Source organism: Macaca thibetana, chromosome 3 (assembly GCF_024542745.1).
Source record: "Macaca thibetana thibetana isolate TM-01 chromosome 3, ASM2454274v1, whole genome shotgun sequence".
NCBI lineage: Eukaryota > Metazoa > Chordata > Mammalia > Primates > Cercopithecidae > Macaca > Macaca thibetana.
The window spans coordinates 80,102,242-80,124,336 of NC_065580.1; positions in this window are offsets into that span (position 1 = coordinate 80,102,242).

Consider the following 22,095-nt stretch of genomic DNA (forward strand, 5'->3'; position numbering starts at 1 on the left):
TAGATAGATAGATAGATAGATAGATAGATAGATATAGATATAGATCTCTCACTTATTTTATTCTAGAGTTGTGTTGATGGTTACATTTGAATGGTACTATTAGCCTTTTATCTTGTCCAGGATGAGGACTGTGCCTGCTTCTTATATTCTCCACAGGTGCCTTAGGAAAAAGTATGTTCACACCAGGGGCAACATTAATATTGAAAAGCAGTTGCCTTAGGTCACATATAAGTAAAAGACATACCTATGAACTTTAACAAATGAAAGTTTTATGTAAACTTATTACTAGATTTGGTTACACAAGTAGTTATGAAAAACACAGGAAGTGTACTAAGGGAACACTCAATTTTTTTCATAGGCCATATATGCTTAAAGGTATGAATTGGTGATATGGACAGGAGACCGGGAAATTTTGGGTAGAAGAGGGTGGTTCCCTGGCAAAGGCACCACCCTCAAGCCTGAAGACCTGCTGCCCTAAATGAGGACAGGCAGTTCTGGTTTTGCACCCAAAAAGTTGTCCCTGTCGCACATTCTGCAAAGGGAATCAGGGAACTCTCCCGTTTCATTGGTACTTGCAATCAGCTCTAATTGAAACGTATTTTTATCCTTTGGGAAAAAGGCGATTAGACATTTATTTTTCACTTTATTTCTTAGTTATTGAAAAATAGAGGTCAGAGTGAAAAAGCTATTACTTCAGGTGTTCGGGTGACACCAGGCACTTGTCTGTTGGGATTGACACCTATTGTGAAGAATGTAAGAGAATTCCTTCTTAAAGGAAGAGCAGAGAGGAAATAAAAGCCTCTTTGGATACAGTACACTCTGATGCATTGATATGGTTTGGCTGTGTTCCCACTAAAATCTCATCTTGAATTGTAGCTCCCAAAATCCCCACGTGTTATGGGAGGGACCTGGTGGAAGACAATTGAATCATGGGGGCAATTTCCCCCATCCTGTTCTCATGGTAGTGAATAAGTCTCACCAGAGCTGATGGTTTTACAATGGGAAACCCCTTTTTTTTCTTTCTTCCCAGCCATCATGTAAGATTTGTCTTTTGACTTCCACCATGATTGTGAGGCCTCCCCAACCATGTGGAACTGTGATTCCATTAAACCTCTTTCTCTTTATAAATTACCTAGGCTCAGGTATGTTTTTATCAGCAGCTTAAAAGTGGACTAATACATGTATGATCCCAAAATAAAAATATTTTCTTCTTTCCCTTTTTATTTTGATTTTTTTTCTAAAATATTATAGGCATTAGCCAGGGGCAATGGCTCATGCCTGTAATCCCAGCACTTTGGGAGGCCAAGGTGGGCAGATCACTTGAGGTCAGGAGTTTGAGACCAGCCCAGCCAACATGGTGAAACCCTGTCTCTACTAATAATAGCAAAATTAACTGGGCATGGTGGTACATGCCTGTAATCCCAGCTACTCAGGTGACTGAGGCACAAGAATTACTTGAACCCAGGAGGCAGAGGTTGCAGAGAGCCAAGATCACGCCACTGCACTCCAGCTTGGGCCACAGGTGAAACCATGTCTCAAAAAATAATAAATAAAATAAAATATGATAGGCATTAATCTAAGATTGGACTCAGTATGATAATACAAAGAATGAGAATTACATTTTACTCATCTTATGTGTAGGAGAGTACAACTTAACAAAGGCCTGTTCTCTTAAGTATGATGTCAGCTGTGCTTGCTCAGACTTTCTGGATCATTATGCTAAAGTAACAGTTTAACCAGCTTATTCAGCTCAAATTGAGACAAACTATTCTGGCAGGAGGTCCTCTTTACCACTAGGTTGATTGATGTAATAAAAATTCACAAGTTGTCCTCAATGATTTTCTAATCCTAGCTCCTGATGGGTCTTGCTTGCTTTTGAGTCATTTTTTTCATTAGTACTACCCAAAAAAGAAGCTGGAAATGAGGAGACTTCTTAACTCTCCTTAACTCTTCTCATAAGCACAGAAGAATGTGTCAACATTATTCCACTGTTATCCTTTGCCAGCTCTTAGCTATTCTAGAACAGGAGCAACAGTAAATCTTGTTAGGGAGTAGTATACCACAATGATTAAACTTGCAGCCTCCAGAAGAGGCAAACTGGACATTAATTACATTCACCTGTTTAGATATATGTAAATAAAGAATGCTGTGTCTCTCACGAGACAATATAAATATTTCATTTCAGAGATGAAAATGTGTGACATGTAGAGGGGTTTTAGCAAAAGCCAGTTCTTCTAATTTTAGTGCCTTAATATAGAAAAATACATGAAAAGTGTATTAAACTCTCTGACTTTATAAAGCAGAAAATGACACACTTCTTGGTGTTACTTCATTTTTAATATTCCTTACTGTCTTGGACCCTGATTTTTAACTGGTTGTATTATATAACAAAAGTACATTTTCCAGTCCCTGTTGTCAGTGATGGTCCAGTAAAATTGTATATGAAAGTGGCAAGTGACACTTTAAGGAATTATCCTTATAGAAAGAGAACAGTGTCTCTATTCTTTTTTCCCTTCCTCTTCCTTGGAGTTTTGATATGATGGCTGGTGCTCCAGCCATCATTTTGGATCAAGATGATAAACATAGTAATACATGCCCTGGATTGCTTAATTCCAAATTCAATTTATATAAGGAAAAAGATTAAATTTAATTGTGCCTGTTATGTGAGAGAGACATGAACATCTATCTTTCATAAGTCACTCTTACATTGTTCCTTTTGTTATTCTGTTGTATGCAAACTTAATCCTAAATATTGTCCAAGTATTCCCAAATTATCCTCTCCTGGGGGTGACTGGACTGTATGTGAAAAAAACCAGTAGTCACTCAGTTATTTTTAAAGGAAAGAAAGTCTTTTTTTTTAAAACTGTTAGTATATTTAATTTTTAATTAGAAAAATTAAATCTATTTAAAGAATGAAGGAAATGCTTTTTGAAATATAATATTTATGTTCATCTGCAATGGTAATACATGTTAACTGTAGATTTTTTGACAATAAGCAAAACACAAAAAAGATTCCAGCATAATAATTTATCGATTTTCTGTATATTTCTAAAGAAGTGTGTGTCTGACCATGACTAGAATTTGAGATATGTTTTGTCAGAGATGGCAAAGGTACTTACTCAAATATTTTAAACCCAGATGAGAAGAGAACATATTAAATTTAATTTAGTTTTGCTTTGCCACACTAGATGCTCAGATGCTTTGATTAGGAAAAGAACAATAAGTCGAAGTGGCCTCTGTGGGAAATTCTACTTGAATTTCTAAAAGTTTATTTTCTTGGCTTGTTGGGAAGTCCGAAGTTAGCCAGGATAGTTACCACTTCTTGAATAGGCATTTTTGGGAACCAACTTTGTCAAGGCTTTTGCTTTACTTAAAACGCAGTTCATGACAAGTGGAAGCCAAAAGTACAAATGTGGAAGCTCAGTATCAGTTGAGTAGGTGAAAATTTCTATGCCATTAATGACTCTAAATTTTAACATTCATTCTTATACCAAGTGTTGTACTTTGTTCCTTTTTTTTTTTTTTTTTTTTTTTTTTTTTGAGATGGAGTCTCGCTCTGTCACCCAGGCTGGAGTGCAGTGGCGTGATCTTGGCTCACTGCAGCCTCCACCTCCTGGGTTCAAGTGATTCTCCTGCCTCAGCCTCCTGAGTAGCTGGGGCTACAAACATGAGCCACCGCGCCTGGCTAATTTTTGTATTTTTAGTAGTGATGGGGTTTCACCGTGTTAACCAGGATGGTCTCAATCTCCTGACCTTGTGATCCTCCTGCCTCGGCCTCCCAAAGTGCTGGGATTACAGGCGTGAGCCACTGCACCCAGCCACTTTGTTCCTTTCTTTACATAAGGAAAGCTTTTACTTCGCACGTAGCAAATCCAAAGCAGTGAATACATATGCTATTTTGCCGATGTTTCCAAAATTTCTGATATATAGTTCAAAATGATCCCAAGTTATCAGGGGTGGCAGAGGTCTTTCCCTGTAGTTACACAATTTTGGTCTCAGGCAAATACCTTTGAAATATTTTACAGAAAAGATCTTCTCTACCTTTTATCTTGTCGACTGTTACTCATATTTCAAGTCTAGTTTAAATGGAAAATGTTCAGGTAAGCCTTTCCCAAACTAACAAATAGAATTATTCTCCTCCATTATATGGCCTGAGCCATATAATGAGCCATTACTTGGCATGACACAGGTAAGCTCTGTTTTCTACTGGATCCTTAGTGCAGTAAACTTAGTGTTGCTGGATGGAGTGCCTAACAAATTAGAAAGTTCTTTGCACCTATTTAATCAGCGACAAATTGAATTAATATATTTTAATAAATTTGAAATAACCACAGTTAAAATGAATTCAGGTTATCTTCATTAATTAGAAATTTAGGATTGTTGAGTATGTAGCATGTTTTATATTGATCAAGTTTTCATCCTCAAAAAGCAAGTGAGGATTTGTTGGTCAAATTTCTTATCAAAAATGCAGCATGCTGTTAGAAAATGAAATACATAATAGGTGAGTTGCTTTTGTTTGTTTCTTTGTTTTATCCATACTGTTAGATGCAACCTGATTTTTAAAAATAGATTTAGGGGGTACAAATGCAGTTTTATTATATGAATATATTGTTTAGTGGTGAGGTCTGGGCTATGAGTGTAACAATTTTCCAAATACTATACACTGTGCCTCACCACCAGCCCACTGTCTATTTTTCCACTCTCTATGTCCATGTGTACACATTCTTTAGCTCCCAATTTTATGTGAGACCATGTGGTATTTTAGTTTCTATTTCTGAGTTATTTCACATAAGATAATGGCCTCTAGTTCCATCTATATTTCTGCAAAATACATGATTTCTACTAAGCTGTATTCCATGATGTATATGTGTATGTATGTGTGTGTGGGTATGTGTGAATATATACACTACATTTTTTTATCCAGTTATCTGTTGATGAATCTTTAGGTTGATTACTTTGCTATTATAAATTGTGTGGCAATAAACATACAAGTATAAGTGTCTTTTGGATATAATAATTTCTCATTTTAGGGTAAATATCCAATAGTGGGATTGCTGGATCAAATGGTAGTTCTATTTTTAGTTCTTTGACAAACCTCCATACTGTTTCCCATAGAAGTTGTACTAATTTACATGATCACCAACAGTGTATAAGTATTTCCTTTTTTCTGCATCCTCTGCAACAACTGTTGTTTTTGACTTTTTAACAATACCCACTCTGACTGGTGTAAGATGGTGTATGTCATAATAGGTTTAATTTGCATTGCTCTGATAATTACTGATGTTGTCCATGTTTTCCCTCATTGTTGGCCATTTGGATATCTTCTTTTGAAAAAATTCTGTTCATGTTCTTTGCCTATTTTTTAATGGGGTTATTTGTGTTTTTCTTGTTGAGTTGTTTGAGTTTCTTACAGATTCCGGATATTAGTCTATTGTCAGATGCATAGTTTGTAAATAATCTCTCCCATACTACCGACTGTATTTTTACTCTGTTGATTATTTCTTTCTGTTGTGCAGAATCTTTTTAGTTTAATTAAATTCTATTTGTTTATTTTTGTTTTTGTTGCCTTTGATTTTGAGGTTTTAGGCATAAATTACTTGCGTAGACAAATATCCAAAAAGTTTTCCTAGATTTTCTTCTAGAATTTTTATAGTTTCAGGTCATACACTTCGGTCTTTAATCCACCTTGAGTTAATTTTTGTATATGTTGAGAGCTATGGGTCCAGTTTCAGTTTTTTTTTTTTTTTTTTTTTTTTTGCATACAGCTAGCCAGTTCTCCCACCACCATTTATTGAACAGAGTATACTTTCCTCAGTGTATGTTTTTGCCCACTTTGTTGAAGATTAGTTGATTGTAGCTATATTTCTGTATTCTCTACACTGTTCCATTGATGTATGTGCCTATTTTTATTCCAGTACCATGCTGTTTTGGTTAGGAAAGCCTGGTAATATAATTTGGAGTCAGGTCATATGATGCCTCTAGCTTTGTTGGCTTTGCTTAGAGTTGCTTTGGCTATTCAGGCTTTGTTTTTTTGCTTGGATACAGATTTTAGGATTGTTTGTTCTAATTCCGTAAAAAGTAACAGTATATTGATAAGAATTATATTGAATCTACAGGTTGCATTGAGCAGTATGGTCATTTTAACAATACTGAGCAATAAGCAATTCATTAGTATGTTTGTGTCACCTACTATTTCTTTCATCAGTTTTGTCAGTTTCCTTGTAAAGACCTTTTGCCTCCTTGGTTAAATGTATTCATAGATATTTTATTTTGTAGCATTTGTATATGGAATTGAATTATTGATTTGGTTCTTAGCATGGTTGTTTATTGATGTACAGAAATGTAACTGAATTTTTGTATGTTGATTTTGAAAATTTACTTAATTCATTTATCAAACCTAGTAGTCTTTTGGCAGACTTAGGGTTTTCTAGACATAAGATTACATCATCAGCAAACAGAAATAATTTTACTTCTTCTTTTCCAAACTGGATGTCTTTTATTTCATTCTCCTGCCTGATGGCTCTGGTGCAAGGTACTTTCAGTACCATGTTGAATAAGACTGATGAAAATGAGCATCCTTATCTTGTTACAGAGGTGATAGGGTTTGGATATTTGTCCTCTCTAAATCTCATATTAAAATGTGATTCCCAATGTTGAAGAGGACTGTTGGGAGGTAACTGGTTCACAGGGTGGATCTCTCTTTGATAGTTTAATACCATCCCCTTGGTGATAGTGAGTTCTTATGCAGTTGTTTCACATGAGATCTGATGGTTTAAAAGAGTCTGGGACGTTCCTTTCTCTCTCTTGCTTCCTCTCACTATATGATGTACCTGCTTGTGCTTTAACTTCCACCAGGAGTAAAAGCTCCCTGAGGCTTCACAAGAAACCAAGCAGATGTCAGCACTATGCTTCCTACACAGCCTGCAGAAACATGAGTCTATTACATATATTTTTTTACAAATTACCCAGCCTCAGGTATTTCTTTATAGTGACATAAGAATTAACTAACACAGGGAGAATGCTTTATTTTCTCCATTTTGTATGATATTGGCTGTGAGTTTATCATACCTGGCTTTTATTGTTTTCAGGTACGCTCCTTTGATGCCTGGTTTGTTTACTTTTTTATCATAAAGAAATGCTCAATTTTATCAAATGCTTTTTCTGCATCTATTGAAAAAATCATATGCTTTTGTTTTTATTTCTGTTTTAGTGGTGAATTGCATTTACTGTTTTGTGTCTGTTGAACCATCCTTGCATCCTTAAATAAAACCCACTGGATCATTGTGTATTATCTCTTTGATGTGCTGGTAGATTAAGTTTGCTAGTATTTCATTGAGGAATTTTGCATCTATGTTAATCAGAAATATCAGTCTATAATGTTCTTTTCTGTATGTAATATTACCTGGCTTAGATGTCAGGGTAATATGGCTTTGTAGACTGAGTTGGGAAGGATTCTCTCTTTCTTGAATTTTTTTGGAGCTATTTCAAAAGAATTGGTAGCAGTTCTTTGTACATCTGATAGAATTCAGCTATAAATACACCTGGTCCTGGGCTGCTTGTGTTGGGAAATTTTTTATTACTTATTCAATCTAATTACTTAGTATTGGTCTGTTCAAGATTTCTATTTCTTCCTTGCTCAAACTTTGAAAATGGTATGTTCTAGAAATGTATTCATTTCCCTTAGGTTTTTAAGTTTGTGCCCATAGAGCTCTTCATAGTATTCTTGATGATCTTTCATATATCTCTGGTATTGGCTGTAATATTTCCTTTTTAATTTCTTAATGTGCATATTGGAATCATCTCTCTTCTTGATTGATCTATCTAGCAATATATTAATTTTATCTTTTTAAGGAACTACATTTTCATTTTGTTGATCTTCTGTAATTTTTTGTCTCAATTTATTATTTCTACACTGATCTTTGGTATTTATTTTCTTCTGCTAGGCTTAGGTTTGGTTTCTTATTTTTCTAGTTTCTACTTCCTTGAGATACAACATTAGGTTGTCAATTTGTGATCTTACTATTATTTTGATGTAGGCATTTAGTGCTATACTATTCCCTCTTAGCACTGCTTTCAACCAGTTAGGTGGGTTTCCTGTATGCGGCATATGGTTGGATCTTATTTTTTCTATGCATTAAACCAGTCTGCATTATTCATTTATTTATTTATTTATTTATTTATTTATTTATTTATTTTAGACCATTGTTTCTGAAGAATATTGATGCAAATATTTTTGTTTTTTATTTTAAGTTCTGGGATACAGGTGCAGAATGTGCAGGTTTGTTACATAGATATACATGTTCCATGGTGGTTTGCTGCACCTGTCAACCTGTCATCTAGGTTTTAAGCCCCGCATGCATTAGGCATATGTCCTAATGCTCTCCCTCTCTTTGCCCGCCACCTGCCGACAGGCTCTGGTGTGTGTTGTTCCCCTCCCTGTGTCCATGTGTTCTCATTGTTCAACTCCCACTTACAAGTGAGAACATGTGGTGTTTGGTTTTCTGTTCTTGTGTTAGTTTGCTGAAAATGATGGCTTCCAACTTCATCCATGTCTCTGGAAAAGTCATGAACTCATTCTTTTTTATGGCTGCATAGTATTCCATGTTGTATATGTACCGCATTTTCTTTATCTAGTATATCATTAATGTGCATTTGTGTTGATTCCATGTCTTTGCTATTGTAAATAGTGCTGCATTAAATATATGTTTGCTTGTGTCTTTATAGTAGAATGATTTATATTCCTTTGGGCATATATCCAGTAATTGGATTGCTGGGTCAAATGGTATTTCCGGTTCTACATCCCTGAGGAATCACCACACTGTCTTCCACAATGATTAAACCAATCTACATTCCCACCAACAGGCAAATTGATTTTTTGCAATTTGCGGATCAGGAGATTCCCTCATGAGCCTACACCACCAGGGCCCTGGATTTCAAGCACAAAACTGGGTGACTGTTTGGACAGGCACTGACCCACAGGAGATTTTTCAGCAGCACTTGGAACTCCAGTGAAACAGGGGAACCGTCCACTTTCCTGGAATAGGGGCTGAAGCCAGGGAGCCAAGCAGTCTTGCTCAGCGGGTCTCACTTCCATGGAGCCCAGCAAGACAAGAACCACTGGCTTGAAATTCTCACTGCCAGCACAGCAGTCTGGATCAGCCTGGGATGATTGAGTTTGGTTGGTGGAGGAGTTACCATCTTAACTGTGGCTTGCTGGGGTATACTCGCCGGGATCTCACTAGTGGAGACTGCAGAACAGCAAAGATTGCTGCGTCATCCTTCTCCTGGAAGCTTCTTCCCAGAGGGACACTGGCCTGATGCCAGCTGGAGCACTGCTGTATATTTTACTGTGGCTTTAGTAGGCAGTTTTCCTTTGACAGGGCTAAGGAGACTGAAAGGTTTGGAGTGCATGGAATTCACCACAGTGCAGCAAAGTGGCTGTGGCCAGACTGCTTCTCTAGATTCTTCCTCACTGGACAGGGCATCTCTGCAGGAAATACAGCAGCTTCAGTCAGGAGCTTACAGACAAAACTCTCATCTCCCTGGGACAGAGTACCTGGGGAAAGGGGCGGCTGTGGTTGCAGGTTCAGCATACTTATTCTTTCCTGCCTGCCGACTCTGAAGAGAGAGGCTGATTCTGACAAGGGGGATTCTCCCAGCACAGTGCACCAGCTCTGCTAAGGGACAGACTGCCTCCTCAAGTCGGTCCCTGACCCCCATGCCTCCTGACTGGGAGAAATCTCCCAACAGGGGTCAACAGACACCTAACACAGGAGCACTCCAGCTGGTATCAGGCCAGTGTCCCTCTGGGAAGAAGCTTACAGAAGAAGGATCAGGCAGCAATCTTTGCTGTTCTTCAGTCTCCACTGGTGATACCCCGGTGAACAGGGTCTGGAGGGGCCTCCAGCAAACTGCAGCAGACCTGCAGAAAAGAGGCCTGACTGTTAGAAGAAAAACTAACAAACAGAAGGCCATAACAATAGCAACATCAACAAAAAAGATCCCCCCACAAAAACTCCATCCAAAGGTCATCAGCCTCAAAGATCAAAGGTAGATAAATCCATGAAGATGAGGAAAAACCAGTGCAAAAACACTAAAAATTCCAAAAGCCAGAATGCCTCTTCTCTTTCAAATGATTGCAACACCTCTCCAGCAAGGGCACAGAGCTGGATGGAGGATGAGATGGACGAATTGAAAGAAGTAGTCTTCAGAAGGTGGGTAAAAACAAACTCTGCTGAGCTAAAGGAGCACGTTCTAATCCAATGCAAAGAAGCTAAGAACCTTGATAAAGGGTTACAAGAGCTGCTAATTAGAATAACCAGTTAAGAGAGGAACATAAATGACCTGATGGAGCTGAAAAACACAGCACAATCATTTCATGAAGCATACACAAGTAGCAATAGCCAAATCGATCAAGTGGAAGAAAGGATATCAGAGTTTGAAGACCACCTTGCTGAAATAAGGAATGCAGACAAGATTAGAGAAAAAAGAATCAAAAGGAATGAACAAAGTCTCCCAGAAATATGGGACTATGTTAAAAGACTGAACCTGTGATTGATTGGAGTACCTAAAAGACAGAGAGAATGGAACCAAGTTGGAAAACACTGCAGGATATCATCCAGGAGAACTTCCCTAGCAAGACAGGCCAATATTCAAATTCAAGAAATACAGAGAAGGCCGGGTGCGGTGGCTCAGGCCTGTAATCCCAGCACTTTGGGAGGCTGAGGAGGGCGGATCACAAGGGTCAGGAGATCGAGACCATCCTGGCTAACAAGGTGAAACGCCATCTTTACTAAAAAAAAAAAAAAAAAAAAAAAAAAAAAAAAAAGCCAGGTGTGCTGGTGGGCACCTGTAGTCTCAGCAAATTGGGAGGCCAAGACAGGAGAATGGCGTGAACCTGGGAGGTGGAGCTTGCAGTGAGCAGAGATGTGCCACTGCACTCCAGCCTGGGCAACAGAGCGAGACTCCATCTCAAAAAAAAAAAAAAAAAAATGTTAAGGGCAGTCAGAGAGAAAGGTCAGGTCACCTACAAAGGGAAGCTCATTAGACTAACAGTGGATCTCTCAGCAGAAACCCTACCAGCTGGAAGAGTGGGGCCAATATTCAACATTCTTAAATAAAATAATTTTCAACTCAGAATTTCATAGCCAGCCAAACTAAGCTTCATAAGCAAAGGGGAAAAAAATCTTTCCAGACAAGAAAATGCTAAGGGATATCATCATCACCAGGATGGTGTAAAACAAAATAGTTTACAGACTAAAACAGAGTTTTATTCACTCTAGTGTAGTTTAAGCTCCACGCAAGAGGGGTTATTGCTTGATCATTGTTTACCTCAAGAAACTCTATTGCTGCAGGCAACAGGTTGGTCCATGGAATGAACTTGAGTGACTTGAGCTCCCTGCTCAGCCCTTGAGGGGGTGACAAAGTGGGTAGAGTTGAACTGCCAAGTCTGCTGTTGGGTATCACAATGGTGAGCACAACCACCAACCCAGACAGAGGTGGTGGCAGGAGCTTCTGGTGAAATTTGCTGGGGTCTCTGCAGTGGAGAAGTGAGTTTTTCTAGTCCATGGCCGAGGTAGGCAGGGATGTGATCCACTGTCCTGTCACACCACTGTCCTGGTGCTTGGGACAATCAGATCAGGCAGATATCACACTCTATCTCAAAGCTGCAATGTAGCCAAGAGCCATGAATGTTGCCTGCTCTGTGGCTCACCACCAAAATGTCTTTGGTGTGGAAACTTCTCCCTCAGCTCAAAAGACACAGCTTTGTTACTCTCCTCCTCTCTGCTGCAGGAACCCTGCTGCTCTGTGTAGGGGGAGTCTTTTGTGCAAGTTGGCTCCAGTGGGCACACTGCCAGTGGGTATGCAGATGCCCCTAATAACCCTAGAATGGCCATCCTCTGGTGCACGTGCACCAGTCTCCTGAGGGTAGCCATAACTGGGTCCACTGCTCTGGGTAAGTGGGAAGGAGAAATCTTCCTATCCAATTCTGTGCCCAAGTCTGGGGCTGTCTGGCCACTGAGATGGAATCATACTTCTACCTTGCAGAGCTGAGCATAGCACCTGTGTCTCCACTAGAAGTGCTGTCGTCACTCTCAGCCTATAAGTGAGGTGCTCTTAACCATAAGAAAGCATGCATACCCCTTTTTGTTTTTGTTGTTCAAGGGGTGCTCCGTTTCTGCACTGCACTCTTCCTTCCCTTAGGGGCAGCACACTATTCCCCAAAGATTAAACCACTGGGAAGCCTGCAGCTTTCTTGGGTCCAGCAAGGCCTGTGTGGTTGCTGCAATCCAAGCTGGTCCTGGGGAATATCCTGGGGCTCCAGTGATTTGGGGAGACAAGGGATGAGGTTCCCTGGGCAAGACAGAGTCCCTCAAAGGCTGTGCTCCAAGTATGGCACCTACCACACAGCTTGGGTCTAGGGGGAGTGCACGTGACGTGGCTCATGCAGGCAATCTGGTAATGCCATCAAGAAGTCTCCAAATCACTGCGCACACCAGTGTTTGGGTTTGCAAGAACAGAGGCGCTCTCCAACAGGTGGGATACCAGTGGTGTGCCGCAGAAGCGAGGGGAGCCAACAACACTCTGACATACCTTTTCAACAGAATACCAAGTCCCTTGGGGTTCCTAGCTAATCCCTGCCAGCTTCTCGTTTCTTTCCTTTTCTGTGCCCTGGCTTTTTTCTGTGAGTTTCCTGCTAGGTTCCAGTACTCTCCCCTTGGCGTTCACTCAAGTTATGATTATTCAGCTGTAACTTTGGTTCTTTTTATGAGGAGAAGTGGTGTCTGGAGTCTGAAGTCAGCCATCTTGACAAATGTCTCACAACAAATATCTCACAACAGGTAAGTTTTTGATAGGGGAAGGATTGGGACTGAGATATTGCCAAGGTAGAGTGGACTTACCTTAAGTTTACTTAAGGACTACATTACCTTAACTGCATTAGGTCTTAAAAGGGCAACATCTGCTTTTGGATACCTGAATCTTTTCATAGGCTGGGTAAATAGCAACTTTCAATTCGCAATATTCTTAAAGTAAATGAATACTAAATCTTTTTACATTTTTTTAAAAATCACATTTTAACATTGAAGTAGCTGACTGCAAGTTGTCTTTCTATCCATGTGTTGTAGATTTGGAAAAGTCCCAGAGGCATTAAACAATTTTCTGAAAGTCAAACAGCTCCTAAGAGTTAGTCCTAGAATTTGATTTAGGGTATAAATGGAAGATATTTTCACTCCATTTAAACCACAGCAATGATACATCTATGCACTCCTATTTTTGTTAACTATGTATTACAGAATCTCGAGACTAGATCAGGATTAAAGTGGTTATATATTCTCTAGTGATTACAGTCAAAGGCTCTGAAGCCAGATGACCAAGGCTCAGATTCCAGCTTTACAACTCCCAATCTCTTCAATCTTGGATAAGTAATTTAATCTTTCTGTCCCCCAGGTCATTCTTCTATTAAATGTGGAAAATAGAGGTACTAATTCATAGAATTTCTCTGGATTTGTTCTGTTTAGAAACAAAGCTAACTCCCAATCCTTTGTGTATTTATTCTAGATAAGACAGTTTAATTCACCTGAAGCATATTAAAAGTTACAATTATCTATCTAAAATATTTAAAAAGTAATCAAAGACACTATAATGCTGTCAATGTTCCTGACATATGGAAGTTTTATTATACCTAAACATGTAATCAACATGTCTGAAGTTTTCTATGCTTTCAGGATTAAGTTACTACCAACTCTCATTTTACTCCATGCCACTCATAGTGCAGTATGTTCAAACACATAAAACAGTAACTATATGAATTCTAAACTAAAGTGAATAAAACTCTGAATAAGATATATGTACTCTAACATCAAGTTTAGTGATATATAATTGGTTTCATTTTGTTCATACAGAAAATAGAAAATCATCATCCACCACGCATTTGCTTGAGGAAAAAATACTCATTTTTAATATTCGCACCAAAATATTGAAATAATCTGTAGCACAGAGATGATTTGGTTTTCTTTTTTACAAAGTTTATTCTCACAGACTGTGCTTTAGAACTGTGGTACAGAATTTCGGTTCCCATGGTAATTTTATTTTAGCAACAGAAAAAACAGAGATAAAACATGTATAGATACAGTGAAGGCTGTATCAGCTTCAACCAATTTTTACCCACATATACTTTCTGCTGTGTCTAGAAGAACCAAATATAAGCCTTTTATATATCAAGTCACTCCTTATAAAGACTCTTTACATGTTTTGTTATCATAAGAATAGTCAAAGATGGCAGATAGCATATAAAAGAAAATATAAATAATATAGAATATCTATCAGACATATATAAACTTACTCTGTGAATGACAGCCCCAATAATTTAACCAAGAGAATCAAATCCTTAGACTCATATTTTATTTAATATTTCATTTATCTCTTTTACTTTGTCATAAGTTTTCTCAGTTATTCTGTAAAATATCAGTTGTGTTCATTCTTGTATCTTCATTTTTGCCACTACCAAACTTATCCAAACTCAAATCAACTCATGTCTAGATATATGCAATAAACCAGTTAACTGGTTCCCTGAATCAGGTTAAATTAGCATACCCTCCTTCTCAAATGATTTCTGAACATCACTGACAAATAAAACTAATGTCTCCCCCTACTAAGGTTATAATGTTTAAAATATTTGAGAGTTTATTATTTTAAAAAATGTCAAGTGCTCGATTCTTTAAATATCTATTAATTATTTTCAAATTTATATTAAGCAAAGCTCCTAGATGCAAGAGTATGACAACAATAGCCAAGCTAGCATCAGAGAGCAGACATCTCTCTGTCCTGCTTCACTCTCTGGCCCACATGTAGTTCTCTTAAACTTCTTTCCTGAAGGTATCTCCATCCCAGATAGGGTAATGTTCTCATCAATTCCTCTACTGTGTAGGCCATTTCTCTTTAGGTGTTCTTCAAGCACTATCGTGCAACGCAATCTGTGTGGTTCTCTTCTGGCCATCTCCAAGAAATGAGGAAAGTAAAGGTAACATTCGTTGACTCACGCCTGTAATTCCAGCACTTTGGTAGGTCAAGGCAGGTGGATCACGAGGTCAGGAGATGGAGACCATCTTGGCTAACACGGTGAAACCCCGTCTCTACTAAAAATACAAAAAATTAGCCGTGTGTGCTGACAGGTGCCTGTAGTCCCAGCTACTCAGGAGGCTGAGGCAGGAAAATGGTGTGAACCTGGGAGGCGGAGCTCGCAGTGAGCAGAGATGGCGCCACTGCACTCCAGCCTGGGCGACAGAGCAAGACTCCATCTCAAAAAAAAAAAAAAAAAAAAAAAAAAAAAGAATTTAAGATGTGGGAAAATTAGCTGACAATAATTAAGAATTAAAATTCAGCTACCTTGCAATATAACTGGGCAACATTTTAGAAACTGTTTTACATTCTGCTCTTATTTCATGCCACTGAAAACGTGCTATCTGTAGGAAAGTATTAGTGATGTTGAATACCAATATTTTTGTACATCAGTGTACTTTTGTGGTCTTGAAAGGCAATTTTCTAAAGGTCATGGCCTCCTGAGCTAGAAGTTAAGAAAAGTTAATTTGAAACCAAGTGTTGGTGCTAACCAGTAGTTAGAATTTGTGAAAATAGGTACTTTATGCCTCAATTACTTCTAGAAAAAAATAAAGAGGTTAATTTGGAATATTTTTAAATTTTCAGTCTTGACATTGCTACTGTTTTCAAAACGCATGTATTCAATTTGATGGTTTAGTTTTAAGAGTTTAATATACAATGTGGTTGACAGACACTAAGGCAATCCCCCAAATTCTCCATCTCCTGATGTTCAAGTATTGAGTGTATACAGGACCTGTGGCTTACTTCTAACAAAAATAATATGGCAAAGATAACTGGATGTGTTTCTTTATCCTTCTTATCTTAACAGAATTACCCTAGATATTCTCTCTGCTGGATTGCTGAAGTTAGCAATCATGTTGGGAAATCCTCCATAGCCAGGAACTGCAGATTATTCTAAGAATGACAAGCAGCCTCTAGTAACTTTAGGAGATCTCTAGGAGCTCACATGATCTGCAGCAGAAGGCAGGAAGCAATGGTCCTTACTCTCACAGCCACAAGGAAATACATTCTGTCAACAATCTGATTAAGCTTAGAAATTGATTCTTTCCCAGTAAAGTTTCCAAATGAGAATGCAGTCCAGCCAGGACTTTGTTTGCAGTGTTGCAGAGGTCCTAGTTAAGCAGTCTGTAAGACTCCTGACTTACAGAATCTGTGGATTCATAAATGTGTGTTGTTTGAGCTACAATATTAGTGGTAGTTTTTAACATAGGAAATTAATAAACACAAAAAGAAGGTTGCTTTATTACATCCTAATCTATGTCAGAATTTAGCATCCAGTAACCACCCAGCTGTTCAAGCCATCATTTCCTGTAACTTGAACATCTAATCCATTAAAACGAAGTTTTCAGCTCTACCTGTAATACATATCCCATATCTACCCCTTTCTCATAGTTTCTTTTCACTGCCACCCTTCTATCCTAAGCTCTTATCATCTATCACCTGGACTATTTCAACTGTTTATTTTATTTATTTACTCGTTTTTTTTTAATTTTTGGAGATAGAGTCTCACTCTGTCACCCATGCTAGAGTGTCGTGGCATGATCTTGGCCCACTGCAACCTCTGCCTCCCAGGCTGAAGCAATTCTCCTGCCTCAGCCTCTCTAGTAGCTGGGATTACAGGCTCACACCACCATGCCCAGTTAAATTTTGTATTTTGGTAGAGATGGAGTTTTACCATGTTGGCCAGGCTGGTTTCAAACTCCTGACCTCAAGTAATCCGCTTGCCTCGACCTCCCAAAGTGCTGGGATTACCAGCATGAGCCACGGCAGCTGGCTCAACTGTTTTTTAACTGATCTTCCTTCTCATACTTTTGCCCCTTTCATTCCATGAAGAAACACAGCGGGTCACTCATCAAGCTGAATTCCTACTCAACACATGGGAAGTTCTATTAAGAGGCTGTAGGAGGAAATCAAGACTTGAGACAGTAATCAACAAGGAAAGAAGAGAAAACTAATTTATCTCCCTGATTCCCTTTTCTTTTTTCTCAGTGGTGGAGGTTCACTCCATAGGTAATAAGTTCTGTACTTCTGGATGATGTCATCACGTTCCTTTCTGCCTCTCAGCAATAGCAGATAACATTTTCTATGATGTGACACTTTATTCCATTGTAGTAAATGAAGCCATAAACTCTGCATATACAGCTAGTCACCCCAGTTTAATGACAGTGAGCTAAAAGGAAGGCCCAACACTCTCAGGGTTGACTGGCCCCAGTTGTGGAATCTCAACTCATTGAGGAAGTAGAGGAGGCCAAGGAAATCTGAAATCTGAGATGGTCCCAATATATCTGTGACTGATATAGAACTGTATGTGTATGTGTTAAAAAATTTTTCTTCTCAACATATCTTAACAAATTGGCTCATGAGCAGAGAGAATACTGCTAATTCAATTTGTTATGAGTAAAACTTCATTTTTATTTTTATTTTCAATCTCAAATCATCTGTTCTTCCTGTACTGCCATTCTTAGTTAACAACCTTATTGCATGCATCCTGCTATCTTGGTAAAAATTTGATGAAAAAATTGATCTCATTTAATATGTTACTAATTCCTGATAATTCTGTCACATAAATATTTCTCAAATTCATTCGTAACAATATCATCAGCCAGTTCCATGGCTGGTTCATCGTTTCTTACTTTGATTATGGGAATGATTTTCTAAGTGTTAAGGATTGAAGTATGTCCCTGAAAAAAAATGAGCTGAAGTCTTAAACCGCATACCTATGAATGTAATGTTATTTGGGAATAGAGTATTTGCAGATGTAATCAAATGAAGGTATCATGCTGGATTGAAGTACACCCTAATCCAATGTGACTGGAGTTCTTATCAGAGGAGAAGGGATACACAGACACACAGGGAGAATGCTGTCTCAGGATAGAAGCAGGGATAGTAGTAGTATAACTGCAAGCCAAGGATCAACAGGGATAACAGCCACCATCCAAAGTTAGAGAGAAATGAGGAAGGATCCTCCTCTGAAGCCTTCATAGACAGCATGGCCCTGCTGACACCTTAATTCTAGACTTCAAGTCCCTAGAACTGTAAAAGAATACATTTCTATTGTTTTATTTAAGCGACCCAGTGTGTAATACTTTGTTATGATAGCACTGGTAAACTCATACATTCATAAATCCTGGGCCTTCAGTCTTACAGATCGTATACCTATTTACACTTTCCAAATGGCTATTATGTCACAGAAAGGTCTTCATGATCTGGCCCATTGCCCACATCTAAAATCTAATGTCCTGCAATGGTACCATATGTAGGTGAACCATGTGAAATGAAGAATCTACTTGGGTATACTTGAGTTTTGACTGATAAGGTTTGCATTGTCAGGAAAACATTCAAACACGAAAACGATAGTCACTAAATTTGTTATTCCCTTTATTCTATCTCTTTCTTGGTTAAAATATTTTTTAAAAGTTAAAATCAAATGACCACTGACCACAATTTTGAAATTCAGGAACAGAACATGTTACACAAATAAGCAATCATGTCAAGTAAAAAAATAAAGAAAGAAAACAAGTCTGAGTGCAGAAAACCAGGGCATAGTGTTATAATTAAATATAATTAACAAAAAATTATGCCCATTAATGTGCATAATTGCTATTTTTGTATATTGCCATCAGCAATAAATGTCAAACACGGTTTCACAGTTTTTAAATAAAGTATAATTAGTAACCAGGAAGTTACAAAATATATATGTGTACATAGTGATATTCTGTGATCTGTCAATAATTTATACTCCCCTTCTGGAGTATGATCTGGGCATCATTCTTTGAATAAGTTGCTAAATTAAACTCAGGTAATTAATGAAATTTAAGAAAATTTTTCACTTTTAACAGGTTTCAAAAGCTTTTGGCGAAACCATTATTACATTAAAAGACTATTGATGTTGGGTCCTTATAAGATCTCATCTTAAAGTGTTTGGAATTGCAGCAGCGGTGGAATGCCACCTAGCAAAGAATCCACACAAAAGAAAGTGTGATAAACACCTAGTGTCAATTAATATTGGATTATCAAAATATGAGTTCCTTCAAATAAGGATGATGAAGAGTGCTTAATATGGAGATGAGGAAGAAAAGAGGCCAGGTGAGAAGATCTGGGCTCAAAATCCTAGGCAGGGGAATTTCTAGCTTGGAAATATTCTATGGCACCCAGTATTTACTGGAAAGCACAATAGTATATAACATGATTAGTACAAGATTCTATTTTAATTTATGGTAACCAAAGAAAAACTCATGAATGAATTGGGGAAATGAGTGGATTTCTTAGCTACAGGATTAAAAGGAATTTATTTTTACTCTGTTACTCAAGAATAATACTAAAACTCTTGTCCAAATGCTCACATTCTCTTGCTACATACACTTTCTTTTAAAATATGTTTTATCAAAATGACAAAAGGACAACCTTTAAGAAGGTTTATGCTAAACGTAAGTCATGTGCCCTCATTTCCTACTCCAGTTCCCACTCCCTAGATACATTCACTTTCAATAGTTTCTGTTTGGGGGATTTCCTGGTGCTTGACCCCATATCTCCTACATATTTTTTTTGAGACGGAATAACGAAAATAATTAATACATAAAGGAGGACATAAACAAATAGAAGAACATTCCATGCTCATGGATAGGAAGAATCGATATTGTGAAAATGGCTATACTGCCCAAGGCAATTTATAGATTCAATGCCATCCCCATCAAGCTACCAATGACTTTCTCCACAGAATTGGAAAAAACTTTTTAAAGTTCATATGGAACCAAAAATAGCCTGCATAGCCAAGACAATCCTAAACAAAAAGAACAAAGCTGGAGGCATCATGACACTTGACTTCAGACAAGGCTACAGTAACCAAAACAGCATGGTACTGGTACCAAAACAGATATATAGATATATAGACCAATGGAACAAAACAGAGGTCTCAGAAATAACACCACACATCTAAAACCATCTGATCTTTGACAAATATGACAAAAACAAGAAATGGGGAAGGATTCTCTAGTTAATAAGTGGTGCTGGGAAAACTGGCTAGCCATATATAGAAAGCTGAAACTGGATCCCTTCCTTACACCTTATACAAAAATTAATTCAGGATGGATTAAAGACTTAAATGTAACACCTAAAACCAGAAAAACCCTAGAAGAAAACCTAGGCAATACCATTCAGGACATAGACATGGGCAAAGACTTCATGACTAAAACATCAAAAGCAATGGCAACGAAAGTCAAAATTGACAAATGGGATCTAATTAAACTAAAGAGCTTCTGTACAGCAAAAGAAACTATCATAAAAGTGAACAGGCAACCTACAGAATGGGGAAAATTTTTGCAATCTGCCCATCTGATAAAGGGCTAATATCCAGAATCTACAGAGAGCTTAAATTTACAAGAAAAAAAAACCAAACAACCCCATCAGAAAGTGGGCAAAGGATATGAACAGACACTTCTCAAAAGACAACATTTATGCAGCCAACAGATACATGAAAAAATGCTCATCGTCAGTGGTCATCAGAGAAATGCAAATCAAAATCACAATGAGATATCATCTCATGCCAGTTAGAATGACGATCATTAAAAAGTCAGGAAACAACAGATGCTAGAGAGGATGTGGAGAAATAGGAACGCTTTTACACTGTTGGTAGGAGTGTAAATTACTTCAACCATTGTGGAAGACAGTGTGGCAATTCCTCAAGGATCTGGAACTAGAAATACCATTTGACCCAGCAATCCCATTACTGGGTATATACCCACAGAATTATAAATCATGCTACTATAAAGACACATGCACACGCATGTTTATTGTGGCACTATTCACAATAGCAAAGACTTGCAACCAACCCAAATGTCCATCAATGATATACTGAATTAAGAAAATGTGGCACATATACACCATGGAAAACTATGCAGCCATAAAAAAGGATGAGTTCATGTCCTTTGCATGGACATGGATGAAGCTGGAAATCATCATTCTCAGCAAACTATCACAAGGACAGAAAACCAAACACCACATGTTCTCAGACATAGCTGGGAGTTGAACAATGAGAACACATGGACACAGGGCGAGGAACATCACACACCGGGGCCTGTTGGGGAGTGGAGGGCTGGGGGAGGGATAGCATTAGGAGAAATACCTAATGTACATGTCAAGTTGATGGGTGCAGCAAACCAACATGGCTCATGTATACCTATGTAACAAACCTGCACGTTGTGCGCATGCACCCTAGAACTTAAAATATGATAATAAAAAAGAAACTGTTATATATCTATTATATATATAATATTTTATATATTATATATAATGGAATACTACTATTATATATTATATATAATGGAATGTATATATATAATGAATGTTATATATATATTTATATAAAAATGGAATACTACTCAGCCTTAAAAAGGAATGAAATAATGACATTTGCAGCAACCTGGATGGAATTGGAGCCACTTATTTTAATCAAAGTAACTCAGAAATGGAAAACCAAAACATTGTATGTTCTCACTCATAAGTGAGAGCTAAGCTATGAGGACACAAAGGCATAAGAATAGTACAATGGACTTTGGGGACTCGGGGGGAAAAGGGTGGCAGGAGGGTGAGGGATAAAAGACTATACATTGGTTACATTGTATACTGCTCGGGTGATGGATGCACCAGGATTTCAGAAATCACCACTAAAGAACTCATTTATGTAACCAAACACCACTTGTTCCCCCAAAACCTATGGAAATAAAAAATTTAAAAAAGCAATCTTTCTAGTTGTAAAAAATTACATACTTTATGAACCCTTCAGAAAACATAGGAAATTATAAATTAGAAAACAAAAATCAATCTCTATCACAGAGATAATTATTATAAACATGTATATACAAGGTAATTTATTATGTTTCACTTTAACCATTTATGTGTAAATATATATTTACATATTTATGCCCAAATATATGTAAAGCATTAACTTTCTCTCTTATTTTTTATGTATATTATATA